Source organism: Canis lupus, chromosome 11 (genome assembly GCF_048164855.1).
Source record: "Canis lupus baileyi chromosome 11, mCanLup2.hap1, whole genome shotgun sequence".
In the NCBI taxonomy this organism is placed as follows: Eukaryota; Metazoa; Chordata; class Mammalia; order Carnivora; family Canidae; genus Canis; species Canis lupus.
This window is the reverse complement of record NC_132848.1, coordinates 3,977,637-4,000,348: the sequence shown is the minus strand read 5'-3', so window position 1 is coordinate 4,000,348 and position 22,712 is coordinate 3,977,637. Positions and strand designations below refer to the sequence as shown.

The following is a 22,712-nucleotide window of genomic DNA, read 5'->3' as shown; positions in this document are numbered from 1 at the left end:
GACCTCTGGCTCGGATTCCCTGCTTTCCTTCCTTCATCTGCATCTCACCTCCTGCAGCCACTGTCCCTCCCTCCCTCAGGCACCGCCCCCTTGCTCCCTTCCTGACTCCCCCAGCTGCCCCTGGACCCCCAGAAGGCTTATGGTCGCAGAAGCAGACACTCAAAGTTTGGGGTATTGGAGGGGGACCACAGTAAGCACATTGGAATCCACGAGGAGACCTTCCTGTTCTGCAACTTCATCAACCTTTCCCCTGCCCCGAAATATTCCTCACTCTGTCCTAAGTCCCAACTACGCCGTCTCCTCCAGCCTCTCTCTTCTCCTCCAGACCCTTCTATCCACCTCCAAGTCCCCGTGGGTGTCTCCTGCAGAACCATTTGTCTTGCCTTCAACCTGGCCAGAGGGCCACCCTCCTCTCACTGGAGTGGCTTCCCCATCAGGGCCCATCAGAGCGTCAGCCTCAAAAAAGAGGCAGGCACCTCCTCCAGAAGGGAGCTACCCCTCCCCTGGGACGGTAAAGCGCAGCACTCTGTTTTCCATGTGACACTTTCTTCCCATCCACCCGCCACCACCGCCCCCTTACATCTGGTACCCCTGACAGTCAAGAAATCCACCCCGAAGCACTCTGGTTCTGTCTCTCCCTGTGGTGTTCTCTGGTTTTTGTTCCCCTACTCTTCTGTGGGCATGGAGCGCTGCTAACCTGCACCTCTGTCGTAGCTGAAAGGGACCGTCCCTTGACCAATAAGACAGCGTAAGGTGGAGAGCAAAGGGCAAATACCGCATGATTCCCACTTACATGATGCATCTCGAGTGGTCAAGCTCCCAGAGATAGAAAGGAGAATAACGGTTGCCAGGGGTTGGGGGAGGAGGGTGGAGGATGGGAGTTATGGCTTTAGTGGGTGTGGAGTTGCAGTTTGGGAAGATGAAAAAGTCTTTGAAGACAGGGAGTGATGATGGCTGTGCAACAGTGTGCACGTCCTTTTTTCTTTTCTTTCTTTCTTTCTTTTTTTTTTTTTTAATTCATGAGAGAAACAGAGAGAGAGAGGCAGAGACACAGGCAGAGGGAGAAGCAGGCTCCATGCAGGGATCCCGACGTGGGACTCGATCCTAGAACCCTGGGATCAGGCCCTGAGCCAAAGGCAGACGCTCAACCGCTCAGCCACCCAGGTGTCCCGAGTGTGCATGTCCTTAATGCCACACGCAGAGCTTACACACGGCGGGAAACTCTCGGTTATGTACATTTTACCACAATAAAGAAGTAGGGTCAGCAACATTCACTCTGACCCCATAAGAGATCTGCAGCTAAATGAACAACTGGGAGGCTTTTCCTCTGCTGCCTTGGGTCACAGCTGCTCTGGGGACACCTGTCGCAGAGCTCCAGAGCTAAGGGGGGGCGCTGACCCGCTCCCAGACTCGGCGCTCACCCCTGCTGCCGCTGCCTGTCTTGCTGTACGCATACGCTCCCTCCTCAAATTGGGGAAAACAGAAGAACCACAAGGGGGTCACCATTGGAACCAGAGCCCTTGGTTCCAGACCCAGTTCGGTCGTTCACTAGCTGTGCCCTCTTGAGCGAGTTCTTGAATCTATCCCAGGATCTTTATAAAGAAAATGGAGAAGAGCATTGAGTGAGAGGCCTTGAGTGAGATAGGGGATGCGAGCACACTTCCAGAAGGGTGTGCAGGCTGGTCTCATCGTCTCTCATTTCACTTCATCAGACTAAAAACATCTCCAACATAAGAAGGAAGTTGCGACCTAAAAGTTAGGAGGTACACAAATAAACCTAAAGTAATACTTCGAGCTCCAGTCAACGTCCCCAAATCATCGTCCTCATCCTACGTGCAGTGAAGCAAATCCCTCATAGGCCTCTCCACCACCAAACCCCCCCTTGGTTGAGAAATTTATTTGCTCCGTGATCAGCTTTCATTCAGAGCCAGCCTCCAGCGTTGCCCACGCCTGGGTAAAGCATGAAGGGGGTTCCAAGGAGGAGCCCAGCTGGGTGGGGAGCATGAGAGAAGCCGGGGGGAAAGGCGTGGCCCGTGAGCACCCCTTCAAAAACGGCACCGTCTAAGAATATTCAGAGCACCCTAATACCTTGGCGTGGCTGTCGGAAGACTAACGGAAGGGGGCCGGCAAGGAGCCGGCTACAGACCACAGACCCCATAAGAGACCTTATTTTTTTGAGTAATCTCTACACCCCACATGGGGCTCGAACCCACGACCCCGAGATCAAGAGTCGCAAGCTCCACCGACTGAGCCCGCCGGAAGTGTCTCTCTCCCCCAGGTCTCCAGGTCCCCAGGCCCAGGCAAGTCCACCCCCGCCGCGCCCCCCTTGCTGCTCCTCTCGGCCTCCCCTTCCCTTTGCGGGGAGACTCAGCACCCTCCCCTCCTCCACAGAACAGGGGGACCCGGGACGCCGGCCCACGCCTGGCTGCCTCACCCCCTCTGCAGGGACCGGCTCAGCCCAGATGGAAGTCATCTGGTGACGGCCTCACGCTGAGTTCACCAAGGATTACGTCATGCTCGTCCACACCCGCTCCCACGGGCCTCCCCGCGCCCCTCCCTCCCACCCACGGAGCATGGAAGCACGGGGGGGGGGGGGGCGACCAGAGCCCAGGGCCCCGACCTCGGCCAGCGCAGGGGGGCCAGGGGGCCGGGCCAGGGGCGCCCTCCAACGCCCGGTCCTTGCACCGCCCCGCAGAGGCACTTGGCCGTCGCGACGCCACTAGGAGCTCCAGAAGGCTCTCTCCGGGCCTCCCCTTGTCTTAGCGCCCAGGCCGAGCAGCCAGGGGACGCCCACCCAGGGGCACCCAGCGGATAAAGGAGGCTGCAGATAGGGCCTCGTCTCCACTGCCCTCCCCTCCCCCAGAGCCCGCTGCTCCCCTCTAAGGCACCTGACCACGCGCGCCCGCGCCCTGGGGCAGCAGGGGGGGCAGCTCTCTGGAAGCGGAGGGAACCCGGGAACCCTCCCCGCTCCTCAGGGGCCAGAGACTGGCTGCTCCTCGCAAGAAAGCCTGACACTAACACAACCCGGGGGGTCTGAGGGGCAGGTGGGGGGGCGGCCCGGCGCAACCTGAGGTGTCTGAGGGGCAGGTGGGGCGGGGGGCAGGCCCGGCGCAACCTGAGGTGTCTGAGGGGCAGGTGGGGGGGGGGCGGGCCCGGCGCAGCCCGAGGTGTCTGAGGGGCAGGTGGGGGGGGGGCAGGCCCGGCGCAGCCTGAGGTGTCTGAGGGGCAGGTGGGGGGGCGCAGGCCCGGCGCAGCCCGAGGTGTCTGAGGGGCAGGTGGGGGGGCGGGCCCGGCGCAGCCCGAGGTGTCTGAGGGGCAGGTGGGGGGGCGGGCCCGGCGCAGTCCGAGGTGTCTGAGGGGCAGGTGGGGGGGGGGCAGGCCCGGCGCAGCCCGAGGTGTCTGAGGGGCAGGTGGGGGGGGGGCAGGCCCGGCTCAGCCCGAGGTGTCTGAGGGGCAGGTGGGGGGGGGGCAGGCCCGGCGCAGCCTGAAGTGTCTGAGGGGCAGGTGGGGGGGCGCAGGCCCGGCGCAGCCCGAGGTGTCTGAGGGGCAGGTGGGGGGGGGGGCGGGCCCGGCGCAGCCCGAGGTGTCTGAGGGGCAGGTGGGGGGGAGCGGGCCCGGCTCAGCCCGAGGTGTCTGAGGGGCAGGTGGGGGGGGGGGCGGGCCCGGCGCAGCCCGAGGTGTCTGAGGGGCAGGTGGGGGGGGGCGGGCCCGGCGCAGTCCGAGGTGTCTGAGGGGCAGGTGGGGGGGGGCGGGCCCGGCGCAGCCCGAGGTGTCTGAGGGGCAGGTGGGGGGGGGGCGGGCCCGGCGCAGCCCGAGGTGTCTGAGGGGCAGGTGTGGGGGCGCAGGCCCGGCGCAGCCCGAGGTGTCTGAGGGGCAGGTGTGGGGGCGCAGGCCCGGCGCAGCCCGAGGTGTCTGAGGGGCAGGTGGGGGGGCGGGCCCGGCGCAGCCCGAGGTGTCTGAGGGGCAGGTGGGGGGGGCGGGCCCGGCGCAGCCCGAGGTGTCTGAGGGGCAGGTGGGGGGGGGCGGGCCCGGCGCAGCCCGAGGTGTCTGAGGGGCAGGTGTGGGGGCGCAGGCCCGGCGCAGCCCGAGGTGTCTGAGGGGCAGGTGGGGGGGGGCGGGCCCGGCGCAGCCCGAAGTGTCTGAGGGGCAGGTGGGGGGGGCGGGCCCGGCGCAGCCCGAGGTGTCTGAGGGGCAGGGGGGGGGGCGGGCCCGGCGCAGCCCGAGGTGTCTGAGGGGCAGGTGGGGGGGGGGCAGGCCCGGCGCAGCCTGAGGTGTCTGAGGGGCAGGTGGGGGGGCGCAGGCCCGGCGCAGCCCGAGGTGTCTGAGGGGCAGGTGGGGGGGCGGGCCCGGCGCAGCCCGAGGTGTCTGAGGGGCAGGTGGGGGGGCGGCCCGGCGCAGTCCGAGGTGTCTGAGGGGCAGGTGGGGGGGGGGCAGGCCCGGCGCAGCCCGAGGTGTCTGAGGGGCAGGTGGGGGGGAGCGGGCCCGGCTCAGCCCGAGGTGTCTGAGGGGCAGGTGGGGGGGGGGGCAGGCCCGGCGCAGCCTGAGGTGTCTGAGGGGCAGGTGGGGGGGCACAGGCCCGGCGCAGCCCGAGGTGTCTGAGGGGCAGGTGGGGGGGGGGGCGGGCCCGGCGCAGCCCGAGGTGTCTGAGGGGCAGGTGGGGGGGGGCGGCCCGGCGCAGCCCGAGGTGTCTGAGGGGCAGGTGGGGGGGGGCGGGCCCAGTGCAGTCCGAGGTGTCTGAGGGGCAGGTGGGGGGGGGGCAGGCCCGGCGCAGTCCGAGGTGTCTGAGGGGCAGGTGGGGGGGAGCGGGCCCGGCTCAGCCCGAGGTGTCTGAGGGGCAGGTGGGGGGGGGGGCAGGCCCGGCGCAGCCTGAGGTGTCTGAGGGGCAGGTGGGGGGGCGCAGGCCCGGCGCAGCCCGAGGTGTCTGAGGGGCAGGTGGGGGGGGGGGCGGCCCGGCGCAGCCCGAGGTGTCTGAGGGGCAGGTGGGGGGGGGCGGGCCCAGTGCAGTCCGAGGTGTCTGAGGGGCAGGTGGGGGGGGGGCAGGCCCGGCGCAGTCCGAGGTGTCTGAGGGGCAGGTGGGGGGGAGCGGGCCCGGCTCAGCCCGAGGTGTCTGAGGGGCAGGTGGGGGGGGGGGCAGGCCCGGCGCAGCCTGAGGTGTCTGAGGGGCAGGTGGGGGGGCGCAGGCCCGGCGCAGCCCGAGGTGTCTGAGGGGCAGGTGGGGGGGGGGGCGGCCCGGCGCAGCCCGAGGTGTCTGAGGGGCAGGTGGGGGGGGGCGGCCCGGCGCAGCCCGAGGTGTCTGAGGGGCAGGTGGGGGGGGCGGCCCGGCGCAGCCTGAGGTGTCTGAGGGGCAGGTGGGGGGGCGCAGGCCCGGCGCAGCCCGAGGTGTCTGAGGGGCAGGTGGGGGGGGGGGCAGGCCCGGCGCAGCCTGAGGTGTCTGAGGGGCAGGTGGGGGGGCGCAGGCCCGGCGCAGCCCGAGGTGTCTGAGGGGCAGGTGGGGAGGGGGGCAGGCCCGGCGCAGCCTGAGGTGTCTGAGGGGCAGGTGGGGGGGAGCGGGCCCGGCTCAGCCCGAGGTGTCTGAGGGGCAGGTGGGGGGGGGGGCAGGCCCGGCGCAGCCTGAGGTGTCTGAGGGGCAGGTGGGGGGGCGCAGGCCCGGCGCAGCCCGAGGTGTCTGAGGGGCAGGTGGGGGGGGGGGCGGCCCGGCGCAGCCCGAGGTGTCTGAGGGGCAGGTGGGGGGGGGCGGCCCGGCGCAGCCCGAGGTGTCTGAGGGGCAGGTGGGGGGGGCGGGCCCGGCGCAGCCCGAGGTGTCTGAGGGGCAGGTGGGGGGGGGCGGCCCGGCGCAGCCCGAGGTGTCTGAGGGGCAGGTGGGGGGGGGGCGGGCCCGGCGCAGCCCGAGGTGTCTGAGGGGCAGGTGTGGGGGCGCAGGCCCGGCGCAGCCCCGGGGTCTGAGGAGCAGGTGTGCGTGAGGGGAGCAGGCCCACGCCCCGGCCTCCCCCAGGGCCTCGGGGGCCCCGCCGCCGGGCCTCGCGCCTTTGCCCCCACAGGCTGCCCGCGACCCTGCCGGCCACCCTGGGCGCCCCACGCGCACGGGCGCCCCGCGGAGCCCAGGCCGCGCCAGCGCGGAGACGGCCCAGGACGTGCCGGAACAAAGGCCGCGGACGTGGGGCGCCGGCGGGGCTGAGGCCTAATTACGGCGGAGCCGCTCCCGCCGCACCTGGGGCGCAGTAAACAGCGCGGCCCCCGCGAGCCGGGGGGAGTCGAGAGACAGGGAGGCGACAAACCACAATTTGAATCATTTGGAGAGAAGCTATAAATATAATAATGAGTCATTTGTAAAATAGAACTTCATCCAAAAGCCTGGAAAAAAAAAAAAAAGCCGGGAAAGAAGTTCTTTGCTATTTCAGGCTAAATTGTCGGGGGCCTGCCAGAGCCTGGGCCGCGTCTGGGGGGCGCTGCCCTCGCCGCCCGCCCCCCGGGCCTCGGGGCTCCGCGGTAGGAGCGCGGCCGCCCCAGCCCCTCCCGCCCGGGGCGGGGGGCGAGGGGCCGAGCACCTGTGGGCGCAGGGAGGCCTGGGCTTCCGGACGCTCCCCGCGGCCCGCGCTCCGAGCTCGGCCTGGGGGGGGCGCTGTCCTGCTGGGCCGGGGTGGGGGAGCGGGGCGCGGGGCAGGCGTGCGGGGCAGGGGCCTCGGGGCCGGGCCGCTAGCCGCTCGGTGCCCTCTCGGGCTGTCACCTGTCTCCTAGTTGGGTTTAACAAGCCTACCTTCCTCAAAGGGAGGCCGAGGAGCTGAAATGAATAGGTAAACCCTCAGTCATGGTAGCTCAGAAGGTTCTTGTTTCGGGGCGCCTGGGGGCCTCAGGCGTTGGGCATCTGCCTGCCCCTCAGGGCGTGACCCCGGGGTCCCGGGATCGAGTCCCGCGTCGGGCTCCCTGCAGGGAGCCTGCTTCTCCCTCCGCCTGTGTCTCTGCCTCTCTCTCTGTGTCTCTCATTCTCTCATGAATAAACAAAATCTTAAAAAAAAAAAAAAAAAAAAAAAAGGGCACCCGGGTGGCTCAGCGGTTTAGCGCGGCCTTTGGCCCAGGGCCTGGTCCTGGAGACCCGGGATCGAGTCCCACGGCCGGCTCCCTGCATGGAGCCTGCTTCTCCCTCTGCCTGGGTCTCTCTCTTTCTATGTCTCTCATGAAGAAATAAAATCTTAAAAAAAAACAACAAAAAAAAAAGTTCTTGTTTCCCACTGAGCACTTGGTGCAACAGTGGAGCGAGCACAGGCCAGAGGCACCAAGACGTTCCTGGTCCAGCCCCGAGTGATGGTGGATAAGCCAAGGTCAGGTCCCCCCGCTTGTCCTGCAGTCGTTTCATCACGACAACTTGCTTGGTGACCTGAGCACTCCTTCATCTCTGCGGCCAGAGCATCCCCTTTATCCCTCCGTTCTCTCTGGAAGCTCTGGAAGCTCTGCCTCGGCCTCAACTGCAGATGGGGTGGAGGGAGGAGGGTAGCGCCCGGCCTGATCAGAGCCGGAAGCCCAGGGGCACTCAAGCCCTGGGCGCACACCAAGCTCTATGCCCACCTCCCCTGCTCTCTTCCCTCTTCTCGCTAGGTCTCCCCCTCTTGGTCTTCCACCCCCAGACACAGCTGGGAGGTGATGATGAGGTTAGGGTGGAGGCTCGAAGCCTCTGTCTCACCCACACTGCTGGCTCCTGGTCCCTTGCTGGTGACAGTGGCCTTGACAACCCTGGGCTTCTTCCTCCCACGGCAGCCTGATACCCAGGGAGGCCAGAGAGGTCGACAGGAATAGTCTCCGTGTCATTATTCTGCCTTCTGCTGCCTCAGAAGCCAGAGCACCAGAGCCAGCCCTCGCCCGGAGGTAAGGGAGGACATTCCTGGTAGCAGGAAACTTCCAGACAACTCCTCTCTCACTAAGAGGGCATGCCTTTGCGCCTGCTGTCCCCACCCTCTGGAGTGAATTTCCTCCTCTCTTGGCCTGGGTAACTGTATTTTCTCTCCAATAATTGCTTCATATACCTGTCAGTGTTCATGTTCTCCTGAATGCCTTGCCAAGTTTTCTGTTTTTAGTTAGAATTAGAGAATCTTAAAGAAGATTCTTCTTTCTCTCTTAACTTTCCTGAAGTCTGTGACTCCCCCTCCACAGAAATGTCAGTCTTTCTCATTCTTTCTCTCTCCTTACAAGTTTGCTTGTTTGTTTGCTTGTTCATTTGGGGTTTTTTTTATTTCTTTTTCTTTTTTTAAAAGATTTTTAAAAAATAAAAAATAAAAGATTTTATTTCTTTATTCATTAGAGACACAGAGAGAGAGGTAGAGACACAGGCAGCAAGAGAATCAGGAAGCCTGATGTGGGACTTGATCCCAGGACTTCAGGATTATGCCCTGAACCAAAGGCAGAGGCTCAACCACTGAGCCACCCAGGCATCCACATTTGTTTGTTTTTAATGAAAAAAATCTGGTGGTTTATCCTACAGAATTTCCCAAATCTGGATTTTTTTTTTTTTTTTACTAAGACCAAGCAGTGTCACTTAAATGTTTTTCTGTCCCTTATCTATCCTGTAAATTGCTAGTTAGATCTAGAGGCCAGAATCAAGTTTGACTATTATGACCACTTTTTGTTTCTGCATTTTTGTCAAGGTTATTTCATACAGGTGTTGAAGTGTGTCTCTCTCGATGTGTGTGACATCTGGTTGTCTCCCTTTTTGCCATATTGTCAGCCGTTGTTCATGATTACTAAGATCCACTATACATTAGAGGTTTCAAAATTGTGATATTCTAGTTATCTTACTCCTCCTTCATTTATTATGGAGCACCTCATTTCTTAATTGCCTGGTTCAGACCCAGACTTCAATCTAGTATAATTTTCCTTCTACTTGCAGGATTTTGTCAACATTAAATGTAGTGCACGTCTGCTGGTTATGAATTCTTTCACATTTTGCTTGAAAATGTTTTCATTTCACTTTAATTTCTGAAAGATATTTTGGTTGGGTATAGAATTCTAGGGTGACATTTTTTTCTTTCAGTACTTTAAAGATGTTGCTCCATTGACTCCTGACTTTCATTATTTTTTTTAAATTTTTATTTATTTATTCATGAGAGACACAGAGAGAGAGAGGCAGAGGGAGAAGCAGGCTCCATGCAGGGAGCCCGATGTGGGACTCGATCCCAGGTCTCCAGGATCAGGCCCCGGGTGGAAGGCCACACTAAACCGCTGAGCCACCTGGGCTGCCCTGACTTTCATTATTTTTAAAAGAAGTCTGCTGTCATTTTTATCTTTGTTCCTTTATACATGGTGTCTTTTTTTTTCCCCCCTCTGGCTGCTTGTAAGATATTCTATTCAGCACTGCTTTTAAGCCATCTGATTATGATGCACCTTTGTATAGTTTGGTTTCTTTTGCTAGGGGTTCATTGACTTTCTTGGATCCATGGGTTTACAGTTTTCATCAAATGTAGAATATATTTGGTCATTTAAAAATTTTATTTAAGTAATCTCTACACCCAATGTGGGGCTCAAACTCATGACCTTGAGATCAAGAGTCACACACTCTTCCAACTGAGCCAGCCAGGGTCCCTGGTCATTATTTTTTTAAATATATTTTTTTGCCCTCATTTTCCTGAGACTCCAATTACACATATGTTAGACCCCACAAGTTTTCTCAGAGATCCCTGATATTCTATTTTTTTCTTTTTCCCCCTTTCTCCTTTATGGATAGTCTCTATAACTATGTCTTCACGTTTACTAGTATTTTTTTCCTCAGTGTCTAATTCCTTCCAAGGTATTTTTGCCCTTCATATTATATTTTTCATCTCTAAAAGTTTTGTTTTTTTTAATAAATTTATTTTTTCATCTCTAAAAGTTTGATTGGATCTTTTTTATACCTGCCATGCTTATACTTAACATAATTAATCTCTCATTCTTGAACATTATATGATTTTGTCTACTAATGTCCTTATTCTAACATCTATGTCATTTCTGCGTCTACTTCCATTGATTGATTTCTTTTCTTTGTTATAGGTCATGTTTTCCTGATTATTTGCATACCTGGTGATTTTAGACTGAATGGCAAACATTGCAAATTTTCCCTTGTTTGATGCTGGACATTTTTGTATTCCTATAAATACCCTTGAGCTTTGTTTTGGGGCACAGTTAAGTTACTTGAAAACAGTTTGATACTTTCAAGGCTTGCTTTTAAGTTTTGTTAGTTGTGACCAGCATATTCATTAGTCTAGAGCTAATTTTGCCCCACTATCAAGGTAATCCTCTTCTGAGTACTTTATCTGATGTCTTGTGATGTATGAGGTTTGCCATTCTGACTAGTAAAAATACAAACTATTTTTTGCCTTGTGTGCGTTCCAGAGATTATTTCCTCTGCTCCTTTTTCGTGGTTCCTTCCCCAGATTCAGGTGGTTTCCTCACTCACATGCTCTGACCAGTATTCAGCTAAGGACTCAAGGGAACCCTCTGCAGTTTTCTGAATATCTCTGTTTCTGTCTCTTCTTTTTTTTTTTAAGATTTTATTTATTTATTCATGAGAGACACACAGAGAGAGGCAGAGACACAGGCAGAGGGAGAAGCAGGCTCCATGCAGGGAGCCCAATGCGAGACTCAATCCCAGGATCCCAGGACCACGCCTTGGGCCAAAGGCAGATGCTCAACCACTGAGCCACCCACGGATCCCTCTGTCTCTTTCTCTGTTTCTCTTTCTCTGTCCTCTCCTTCTTCCCCTTTTCATGTCTCACTCTTCTCTGGTATTCCACCCTGAAAATTCTAGTTGCTGCCTTGGCCTCCCTAGACTCCCTGGTCCATCTCCTCAACTCTGAGAGATTGCTGGGGTCTACCTGGCTTCCCCCTCTTTGTGTCACAGCCTGGGAACTCTCTCAAGAAAGAAGGTTGAAGCAATCATGGGGCTCACCCTGGTTGTTTTCCCTCTCTTGAGGATCATTGTCCTGTGCTGTCTGGCATGTCTGAAACAATTGTTTTACATATTTTGTACAACTTTTTCATTGCTTCAGGTGGTAGGGTAAATTCCATCCATTATTCCATCTTGGCAAGATACTGAAGATGGCCTGGTTAACTTCCACTTAAGTTTATATATTCAGGCCAGGATCCTACTCCCAAAAGATTTCCCTATACCCTACCATCATCTCCACCACTCCAACTTGTATGCCCTTCCTTAGTGAGCTTATAATACCCTACTTGTGGGTGTGATTATTGTCCATGAGTCTCTCTGCAGAACCACTATGTTCCTTTCTAGTCTGTGAGCTCATTTGGGGTAGGTTTGTGCCTACACATCTTTGTAGCCTCCCTGATGTTTGGCATACAGTAGGTGCTGAATTAACTATTTAGGAGACTGAATAAAGAGAAATCCGTGGTCACTTGGCAATCACCAGCCAGAACTAAACAACAATATGGCCATACCTATAACTGCTGTGTGCTGTTAGACTTGCTGTAAACAGTGGGCACTAACCCTGACAGCTGTCCTCCGGGCACTTCTCTTTTCCTGAGCTGAACTGGCAGTGTCCAGAACCCTCCCAAGAATGTGGTTTTAAATATCCTGACCTTGGCAATTCCAAGGCCTTTGATGATGTGTGGAGTTGAGACACATGAGTCACCCAACGTGCCAGAAAAGTATAATTGCTTCACCGAGGCTCTCAGAACACTCCCTGTCCTGAGGTGTGGTGGAAGGAAGAAAATAAACATGAGAAGCCCAGTAAACACTCTCTCCAACCTGTGACACATTCCTCACCCCTACGGATGTGTCCAGAACTCTCTGCTTCCTTAAGAGGCAGTGACAGAGGATCCCAGGCATATTCACTGCCAGCTCAGTGGGGCTATGGCTACCCCAGTAGGTGCAAAGCAGGATCAAGCAGAAACAAGGATCAGGAAGCAGGAATCCAGGCCAGATCCACAGTCTACACACTTCCCAAATCCATGCTGGCTCTGGAAACCCGTGCTTTTCAGATCTAGTAGACAAGGCTCTGTGACGCTCCCATGCTGTGCCTACATGGTGCTAGTGACCGTGAAGACAGAAGAAGTGCTGCTGTGAGTCCTTAAGGAATTTAATATTTCCCTAACTGCACTGTCTCCCAAAGTGGGATTCCCTCATCACCTGTCTGTGAATCATTGAGGACATTTGTTAAAAATGCTTATTCCTGAGCCCAATACCAGATAAAAGGAGTCATATTTGGGGGGGAATGAACCCCAAAATTGGATACTTCTGATAAAATGCTTATGTACATAAGAAGTGTCAGAATTGTGGCTTTCATGTTTTATGAATCACAGAACTATGTTTTATGAAACATAAAACTTCTATGGCCTTCATAGAAGAAGGTTGACTCCCTGTGTTTGGGGACCTGAGAGTCAGAAAGTCTCTAGACTTAAAGAGTTTCTTACAGCACTATATGTCCCTTGGTAGGCTTCCAGTCTGTTTTGCCCGCGGTGTCTTCTATGAGCTAGTATATAAAACCAGAGATCTCGCCGAGACTAGTCTGGGTCTAGAGTCTGGTATGCAACAGGCCTTCCAGACGTTCAGCCTGACATTTAGTCTTAGACTATATCTTAGAACAACTGGGGAGAAACCTTAAATATGGTCCTTGCCTTTAGGCTATATCCCCGCCTACATCTCTGGGGGGAGTGGCGGGGTTGATAGATCCCTGTGTCCTGGAGGTAAAAAAACAGGAGGTCTTTAAGAAAGGGCTAGAGAGCAGAATTAATCCATATCCCAGTTTTATCTCATGCCATGTATTCCCCCCCTTTTCTGCTTATAGTAACATACCTCGGGGCAAAATTTTTGGGATTTTCCAGTCCTGCCAGTTTCCAGAATCTCAGCCACAGCCACAGTAGGTGTATGATCTGCATCCCAAGATATAATACGATACCGGATAACTAGCTGTAACAGATCACCAATGTCTCAGCCCAAGATACAGGGGTTCTTACTGCTTTTCATCTTGCCTCCTTGGTTAAATTAATTCCATTTTGGTGGGCGGGGGAGGAGGGAGTCCTGCCTCTTGAAATCCCTCCACACTCATGGTACTAATTTCTCTACTAGTTAGGTCTCTTAGGTCACAATAAACAAAAATCTAACTCAACTGGCTCAAGGAGTAAAGAGAATTTATTTGCTCACATTACTCTAAACTCCTGAGGAAGAGCTGCCCCTGAGCAAGGCTTGATCCAAGAGTTCACACAATGCCACCAAGGACTCGGTTCCCCCCTTTGCCACACAGCCTTTCATGATGGTTTTGTCACAGTGCGGTTTCATATAGTGGCCTTCCAGCAGCTCCAGGTTCTCCCACTGCAGTCGTAAAGTGGCGCCCACAATCCCAGACTCACATCTTCATACTAGTAACTGCTTTACAGGTTCTGAGACTCCTGTTCTCCCCTTCATTTGAAATGGGTCAAGTGCCCATCCCTGAGCCAGCCACTCTGACCAGTACACTGATTAGCTAGGGGGTGACTGGGGACAAGAGTCCATCCTCCCTGAATCCCTGGGCTGGGAATAAGTGAAATCCTCTAAGGGGAAGCCATGTACTGTGGCAGGCGTATGGAATGGCCACTGAGTAGACAACAAATAAATTTAGGAGCCACATGTAGAGGGAAACAGACACCTAAATGCTATTATCAAAATGAAGTTAGGACTATAACAGAAGTGAGGACAACATTAACCAGCGGAATAAAAGAAGGTGCACTGACGTCTGCCTGGAGAAATGTAGACAGGCTTTCTCAAAGGAGGAATAGCAGCTTTCCAGATACACAGGGAGGCAAAGGGTGGAAGAGGGCATCCCAGGCCAAGAAACAAAGCATAGATGAGGGTACGGAGGCTGAGAAAGTGAGGCACATTCAGGGCACTCCGAGTCCTGCTGGAGGGGTGGCTGGGATGGAGAGGAATGCCCGCCGATGGAGCCGGCCCGGTAGGCAAGTGCTAAGCCCCCGGCCACACCGTGGGTTCACAGAGTCACCAGGTAGGTGACAGGGAGCTTCTAAAGAGATTTGAACAGAGGAAGGACATGAGACTTTTGTTCTAGAACAAGGATCCTAGCCACAGAGTGCAGGACGTATTAGAGAGGTGCAAGGTCCCAGACCTGGTCCCACCCATCTCCCCCTCTCAGTGACTGGCATCGTCACTCTCCATCCATGGGAGTCACTGGTGTTGTTCACCTAACAGGTGCAATTCCCCCACTGCCAGTCACACACCAGGACTGCATTCCCCTGCCCCCTTGAAATGAGGGGAGGCCATGGGACTTGTTTTGGCTAAAGAACACAGAGAGGGGACACCTGGGTGGCTCAGCGGTTTGGTGCCTGCCTTTGGCCTGGGCGTGATCCTGGAGACCCGGGATCGAGTCCCACATCGGAGCTTGCTTCTCTCTCTGCCTCTCTCTCTGCCTGTGTCTCTGCCTCTCTCTGTATCCCTCATTAATAAGTAAATAAAATCTTAAAAAACAAAAAGAAGAACACAGTTCATTGTAAGGGATTTGCCGCATCCCCTTTTGCTGCCTCAAGTGACCGTGGAAGCATGCACTGAGACACAGCCTCTGTCACACTCATTCTGGATGACAAACTCTCTTGCCAATCTGTGAGGGACACATGGCAAGAATGAGAAGTGAACCTTCGTCCTATTAAGCTACTGAGATTGGGGGCATGTTTGTTGCTTTGATGCGCCACCCATTTGCCGAGCCAGAAACCCGGCCACCATCACAGGCTCTTCCCGTGCTCTCACTTCCCACCTCCGTGTCCTCTTGGATCTACCTCCGTGTATCTCTCCAACTCATCCAGTTCTCTCTATCTCCACTGCCACTGCCCTGGTCTCGTACATCATCCTCTTGCCTGGTCAACTGTCACTCTCCCCCAACTGCTCTCTTCCTCTAATCTTGTGCGATCCGTTTATTTTTTTTCCATATTTAAATCAAAGTGATTTTACTAGAATTCCAGTTCCGTCCCAACAGTCTCCTGCTTTAAGTCCTTCAGGTTTCCCATTTCCTTTAGGATAAAGTCAGTACTTGCTCAGAAGGCTTGCCAGATTCTGCATGATTTGGCCACTGTCTACCTCCAATCGCTCTCTCTTCTCTTGCTCCTTCACGCTTGAAATAAACCGACCTCCCTTCAGTGTCTTAAATTTGCTCTGATCTTCTTGAGCTTTCACACTGGCTTTTCCCTTGGTCTGAAACCTCTAGGTTTAGCCAATTCCTAGCCCGGCCTCAGGTTCCAGCTTAGTTGTCACTTGTTCCTGAAAGCTTTCCCTGAGCCTCTGGTTTTGAATTAGATCCTCTTCTGCAGACTCCTTTGTGCTTAGAGCGCCTTGAACTTTTCATAGGCCATCATTTGTCTGGTATCACTGATACCTACTAAGGGGTAAAGAGGTCATCATTCTGGTCCTCGAGCAATGACCATCTGTTCTAAGGGGGTGACAGCAGAGGCAAACCAGGAAGAGAGCAACTCGCTGGTTTCAGGACTGGGTGAGAAAGGGAGGCCAGTGTCACAGTGAGGAGTTCAGATCATATCTAGGTGGCAGGAGCTGCAGCAGGTGTTAGGAGCTGCACACTACGTGTCCCGGGGCCCGCCTGTGGTTGGGCAGCAGACATGCGCCCCCCCCCCCCCCCCCCCCCCCCCCCCCCCCCCCGTCCCCTCGGGCCCGCACATCTCTGCTCTCTGGCCTGCGAGCCAGCAGGGAGCCCACGTGAGGCCCGACCCCAGGACCCCTGGATCATGGCCTGAGCCACCCAGACGCCCTGGAGTTTGTCTTCAATGACAAGCCTCTTCTGCAACCCAGTTGCTCTCAAATGTGTGCAAAAGCCTAAGTCCGCATCACCTGCGGATTTGATTAAAGCATGCTCACCTTGCTGCACTGGCCCTGGCCGCTGCATTCTTCGGGCCTTATCTCATGCACAACCCGCCTTCGTTCTCATCCTCACACTAGTAAGTTGATGGCCCTTGCACTTGCATGGCCTAGGAGGACAGACGCGAGGCAGGCAGGCCTCATTTTCTAGCACTGCGCTTGACTGCACTTCACAGATACTGCTTTTTTTACACATTGAAGGTTTGTGGCAACCCCATATCGAGTGAGTCCGTTGGTGTCATTTTTCCACTTCATGTCTCTGGTCTCACATGTTGGTTTCTCATGCTAATCTGTGATCAGCGATCTTTGATGTCCTATTGTAATTGCTTGGGGGTGCCACAAGCTGCACCCATGTAAGATGGCAAGCTTAATGAATAAAAGGGGTGTGTGTTTTGACTGCTCCACTGATTGGCCCTTCCCCTGTCTCTCTCCCTCTCCCTCCAGCCTCCCCATTCCCTGAGACATAACAGTATTGAAATTAGACCAGTGAATAACCCTGCAATGGCCTCTAAAGTGTTCAAGTGAAAGGAAAAGCTGCACATCTCGCATTTTAAATAAAAAACTAGAAATGACTAAGCTTAGGGGCGCCTGGGTGGTTCAGTCAGTTAAGCAGTTGCCTTCAGCTCAGTCATGATCCCAGGGTCCTGGGATGGAGCGCCACACTGGGCTCCCTGCTCAGTGAGGATCTGCTCCTCCCCACCCCTCCTTCTCTTATAAATAAATAAATAAATAAATAAATAAATATAAATAAAATCTTAAAAAAGAAAGGAAGAGGGGGAGAAATGACTAAGCTTAGTAAGGAAGTCATGCCAAAAGCTAAGACGGGCTGAAAGCTAGCCTCGTGCACCAAACATTTAGCTGAGTCGTGAACGCAAAGGAAAAGTCCCTGAAGGAAATTAAAAGCGATGCTCCAGTGAATATATGAATGGTAGGAAAATGAAACAGCCTCATCACTGATATGGAGAAAGTTTAGTGGTTCAGCTAGACGATCAAACCAGCCACAACATTCCCTTCATCCAAAGCATAATCTAGAGCAATTCTAGATTGTAAACCTCTTCAATTCCATGAAAGCTGAAGGAGGTGAGGGAGCTGCAGAAGAAAAGTTTGAAGCTAGCCGAGGTTGGTTCATGAGCTTTAAGGAAAGAGGCTGTCTCCGTAACATACAAGTACAAGGCAAAACAGCAAGTGATGACGTAGAAGCTGCAGCAAGTTTTCCAGAAGATCTGGCTAAGATCATGAAGGCAGCTACACTAAACAACAGATTTTCAATATACATCAAATAGCCTTTCTCAGATTATGCCATCTAGGACTTTCATAGCTAGTGAGAAGTCAGTGAGGAGCTTCAAAGCTTCAAAGGACAGACCGACCGTCCTGTCGGGGCTAATGCAGCTGGTGACTAAGTTGAAGCCAATGCTCACTGATCATTCTGAAAATCCTAGGGCCCTTATGAATTACGCCAACTCTACTCTGCCCATGCTCTGTAAAAGGAAAAACAAAGCCTGGATGACAGCACATCTGTTTACAACATGGTTTATTGACTATTTTAAGCCCACTGTTGAGACCTACTTCTCAGGAAAAAACAGATTCCTTTCAAAATATTACTGCTCATCGGCAGTGCACCTGGCCACCCAAGAGCTCTGATGGAGATGGCCAACAAGGCTGTTGGACAACATTGTTCCCATGCCTGCTAACACAAATCCATCCTGCAAATCAAGGAGTAATTACTTAAAGTCTTATTATTTAAAAAATACATTTTGAAAGGCTATCTAGCTCCCATAGATAGTGATTCCTCTGATGGACCTGGGCCAAGTAAATTGAAAACCTTCTGGGAGGATTAATCATTCTAGATTCCATTAAGAACATTCATGATTCATGAGAAGAGGTCAAAATATCAACACGAACAGGAGTTTGGAAGAAGTCGATTCAAACTCTCAAGGATGACTTCAAGGGGTTCAAGACTTCGGTGGAGGAAGTCACTACAGATGTGGTGGAAATAGCAAGAGAACTAGAATAAGAAGAGGGACTGAATCATTGCAATCTCATGGCATAACTTCCCCGAATGAGTAGTTGCTTCTTATGGATGAGCAAAGAAAGTGGTTTCTTGAGATCAAATCAACTCCTGGTGAAGATGCTGTGAAGACTGTTGAATAACATAGCTGAAGAGACTTAGAATATCACGTAAGCTTAGTTGATCAAGCAGCAGCAGGGTTGAGAGGATTGACTCAGGTTTTGAAAGCAGTTCTACTGCGGGTAAAATGCTAGCGAGCAGCATCACATGCTACAGAGAAATCATTCATGAAAGGAAGAGTCAAATGACACAACAAACCTTATTACTGTCTCATTCTAAGAAATTACCATAGCCTGGGAAGGAAAGCAAAAAGACGTGGCCAGAGAGACAGCTGCAGAGGTATCGGAGGGAGACCTGTCCTAGAAACCAGGACAGAAGAGGGCTCAGGAGCAGGAAGTAGGGGGGACACAGCAAAGAAGGAACTGGATGGAATGCACCCATTGGCTTCTGGTCACTGAGAAGTCACTGGTGACCCTCCAGTTTCAGTATAATTAGGGGTAACAGGCAACCAATGAAACTCATTAGATAAACGCCCTGCCACCCGCCATTTGGAGGGACAATCCTGACGTCCCTCACTGGGTCCTCAGCAGGATTGAGCCCCAGTAGAACAAGTTCAGAAGTAAACCCTTTACTGACTTGTCTTCCTCTCCTGTTTCATCCTCTCCACTCTGTCTCCCCTGCAACCCCGGGTCCGCTCCCACATAGACTATTAGCATTCGAGTCCTCTCTCAGGCTCTGATTTCAGGGAGATCCAAATTAGGACAGACTAGTTGCATTTCTCATCTCTTTCTGTTTTTCAGGGATGGAACGAGACTTCCCTGTACATCTCACCAGCTGGAGCCAGCCTGTGTGCCCGTGTGTAAACTAATCGTAACCACAAGGGAAGGGGATTATTATGACAGCCTTAGGCCAGTATTGATCCATTGCCTGGGGCTGGGCATACCATCCACTGAGAATGATTCCGGCTCCATCTCTAAACCATCACGGTTCTATGACTAATAAGTGTGGGGGCCCCGCGCAAGAGTGGGGACATCTTAACCCCTGCACATAATCTGCCTAGACAAACCACAACTACGGACATTCAGTTCAGGCCTCCGCTCTGCAGGGCACCATGCTGAGTGCTGGGGACAAAAATGCAAAGACCATAAAACAGAATTCCTTACCCAAAGGGCTGTATCATCCCAACATGTTACCTACACGGGACGATAATGTAAAACTACAGAGAATTGCACAGTTGACTCCAAGTCAGAGAGGAAGCATTATTAGTCAGGATAGACCAGGTTATGCCAAAGAAACAAATAACCCCTCAGATTTATTTGCCCCACACTAGGTCGCCCTCACGGTGGACGGGAGGTTATATTCCGTGGCCTTGTGCTCAAGCCAGAACCCAGCTTGATGGAGCAGCTGATATCTGGATATTGCTGAGCCAGAGGGAAAGACAGATCCAAAGGGTTTTGAATTAGCAATTGAATTCTTGGCCCAGAAGTGAAATGTCTGACTTCCACTTCCACCTCATTGGCTAAAACTGGTCACATGGCCCCATCCAACCTCAGAAAGCCAGGAAGTGAGATCCTACCAGAAGATATGCCAGAAGGCAGGGAGGCAGAGATATCTGGTGAGCGGCGTAAAGACTTCCAGAAAGCATGAAGACGGATGACATTTGAACCGAGCTTTGAAAAACACTTTAGTCTTCAATAAACGAAGTTAGGGTCAAGGGAGAGGAGCTGCCGAATAGAGAGCCGCATCAAGGAAGTCAGGGAGGCCAGGAAGGGCCTGACCCGTGTGACCAGAGCCCGGCCTCATGCAGGGGTGAGCACGGGCCAGCACAGGAGCCGGGCAGGAGGGCTGAGTTTACGCCGTGAAGGGCTCTGAACAACAACAAGGATTTTAGACTCTGATAGATGATTGGCAATAGGGAGCTACCAGGAGGTTTTTAAGCAAGCAGATAACGCGATCTGATTTGTGTTTGAGGGCGATAACGTGGTGGCAGAGTGGCCAGGAGACTGGAAGGGAGAGACCGAAGTCTGGGAGGACAGGGAGGCCCTGGTAACAGGCGGTCCAGGTGGGGCTGGGGCTGAGGAAGAAACAGATGGGAAAAGCACTTTCCATCTACAAAGGATCATTGCCTTTTTTTTTTTTAATGAAAATATTCAAACATATACAAGAGGAGAGAAAACAGTTTAACAAACCCCCATGGACCACCACCCAGCTTTAATCGTTCTACCAAGGGACCAGTTTCGCTTCCTCGAGGCCCCCCTCCCACCGCTTGGTTCCCTGCGTTATTTTATTTTATTTTATTTTATTTTATTATATATATATGGAGAGAGAGAGAGAGAGAGAGAGAGAGACAGGCAGAGGGAGAAGCAGGCTCCAGACCGGGAGCCCGACACGGGACTCAATCCCGGGACTCCAGGATCAGGCTCTGGGCCAAAGGCAGGCGCCAAACCGCTGAGCCACCCAGGGATGCCTCCCCCCACCCCACCCCCGCATTATTTTAAAGCAAACCTCGATTGCCCTATCGCTTAATCTGTCATCTCTCCTGTATGGGTTCCAAGAGAGGAAGGCTTCTGAACCCCAACCACAATACCTATTGTCACACCTGAAAAATCAACAGCAATCACTTAAACGTGATCAAATATCCAGCCATTAGCACAATTTCCTTACTGGTCTCTTATTTTTCCCTCGGGTGGTTTGTGTGAATCTGGATCCCCATGGGGTCTACACAGCCCTTTCGGTCCTCTTTCTCCCTCCTGTCATTTACTCATGGAAGATTCTGGGTCATCTCTCCTCGGGAATTTCCCAAATTCTGGATTTTGCCAACGGTCTCCCCTGCTGCCACTTGACATGCTTGCCTTCCTCCTCCATTTCCGGTGAGCTGGTGGCTGGATCTGCAATGTCCCTCCTTTGAACAGAAGCAGAGGGAGGAGAAGGGGAGGGGCGGGGGGCCCATCACTGACCAACACTACCGTTTGCAGGGCCCCGTGCGGATTGTGCAGGAGCGTGATCTCCTTGAACCTTCACCACAGCTCTTTGAGGGGAGTGCTCATCGTTGCTGTTTGTCAGACGAGGAAACGGGGATGGAGGAGGTGAAGCAACCTGCTCAAGCTCACAAACCAGAAAAAGAAGGAGCTGGGTGGGAACCTAGCTCTCTCTGGCCCCAAAGCCCCTTCTCTTTCCACTGCTGTGGAGCTTCCAGAGAAGGGACTTGGCCTAGGAGCCGCAACGCCCGGAGGGAAGCCAAGCTATCCTGACTCCTGAGACGCCTTCGACGGTACCAACAGGCCTTGCCACTCCATGTGTGGGGGGCACCTCACGTCCAGCACAAGGACAGTAGATGATGCAGCATTGTCCCCATTTCACAGGCGGGGAAACAAAAGTCCAAAGAGAGTAGATGGCCCGCCCTGGGCGCTGCAGGTGGTGCACAGAGCCGAGATGCACCCCCGGTGCATGGGACAGCAGAGCCCAAGCCCTGCGGGCCCTCCTGGCTGAGGCCTGCAAGCCTCCTGGTGGCCCTGGTGGCATGGGGTTGGGGGCGAGATGGGAATGAGCCGGCTGGCCTTTCTGGCTGAGTCTAGAAAATGAGCTGTGGCTGCCGGGCCCGGGCGGATCTGCTTCTTCCTAGCACACCCCCCCCAAGCGAGAGGGGCACAGACGGGCCCCATCAATCTCGGCGGCAGGGATGCAGCGGGGCAGGAGCCCAGGAGGACGGCAAGCACGGGGGGACCCAGGGACGGCTCCCTGGGCCAGGCCGCCCTGTAGCAGCTCTTCCTCCCAGAGCCGCGTGGACAATCGCAGAGGAAAACCAGGACATTCCCCCCCACCAGGATATTTTGTATGCTTTGCACTTGCTGCTGTGTTTCCTTCATCTAAAAGCTCTAAAATTTCAAATAAAAAGGTACAATGAAAGCAGCAGCAGGATAAATAGCCCCAGTGATCTGAGCCGAAACCCTGGAAGCTTTATTCACATCTTTAGAAAAACTCTGAAGGCTCCTAGTAGCAGCTGCAGTACAAAGCCTCACACTTTAATTCTAAGGCTGCCAGAAATAGGTCTGTCAGGCCTGAAATATCACTGCATTTCATTACTCTTAACTGTGCATTACCATCTCTGCCTCATTACCAGTTGGGGGGACTCTCTGGGCCCGCTCCGGGGAGAGCTGGGCGCCTGGGAGCCCAGGGGAGGGGGAGAGGCCGGCCTGGGGCCGGACCAGGGCGCTGGCGGGGAGACCGTAAGGCCCACGAGCACCAGGCCTCGAGGGAGGCCCGCAGAAGCCAGGCTCCCGCCGCTGCCATGTCCCCAGCGGGCAGGCACTCGGGAGAGTGATGTCACCGGCCGGCGGAGAGGCCCGAAGAGACAGGGAGGAGGCCGGGCTGCTGGGGTGGCGGGGAGGACAGTCGCCGGGCAGAGACCGGGGCCTGCAGGGCGGCCTTGGCGCCCAGGGGCAGGTAGGAAGCAGGCCAAGGCAAATTAGAGCACCTGGGCCTGGGGGTCTGCAGCCACAGGCCCAAAGCAGCCAGTGGAAAAGCCTGGAAGGACACGGGGCCGCAGGGCTGGAGGTCGGAAGGCTGGAGCGATCTGCACGTGTATAATAGAACCGACACCCGGGCAGCCCTGAATAATTCAGGAGGCGCTGTGATCTCCTTACGGTGCGTGTCCCGGGTACAAAGGCAAGGGCCGCCTGCGCCTGGCCGCTGAAAGGGCGTGACAGATGGGCCGCCGCTGGCCACCACCCCGTCACGCTTTGCACGGTGATTGGTTTTCAAAGGAGGACAGGGTTTGTGAATGGAGTCAGCTTGTTGCTTGCGGTCTTCAAGTGGGCG

The 22,712-nt window shown here is 54.7% G+C and overlaps 1 long non-coding RNA gene across 1 annotated transcript; it reads left to right on the top strand.

Moving 5' to 3' along the window:
- Nucleotides 1-7,140: 7,140 nt before the first annotated feature.
- LOC140642433 (uncharacterized) lies at nucleotides 7,141-21,795 on the top strand. Its single transcript, XR_012038855.1, has 3 exons — nucleotides 7,141-7,857; nucleotides 18,695-19,703; nucleotides 20,870-21,795. It is a non-coding gene; the product is annotated as an uncharacterized lncRNA (long non-coding RNA).
- Nucleotides 21,796-22,712: the final 917 nt, after the last annotated feature.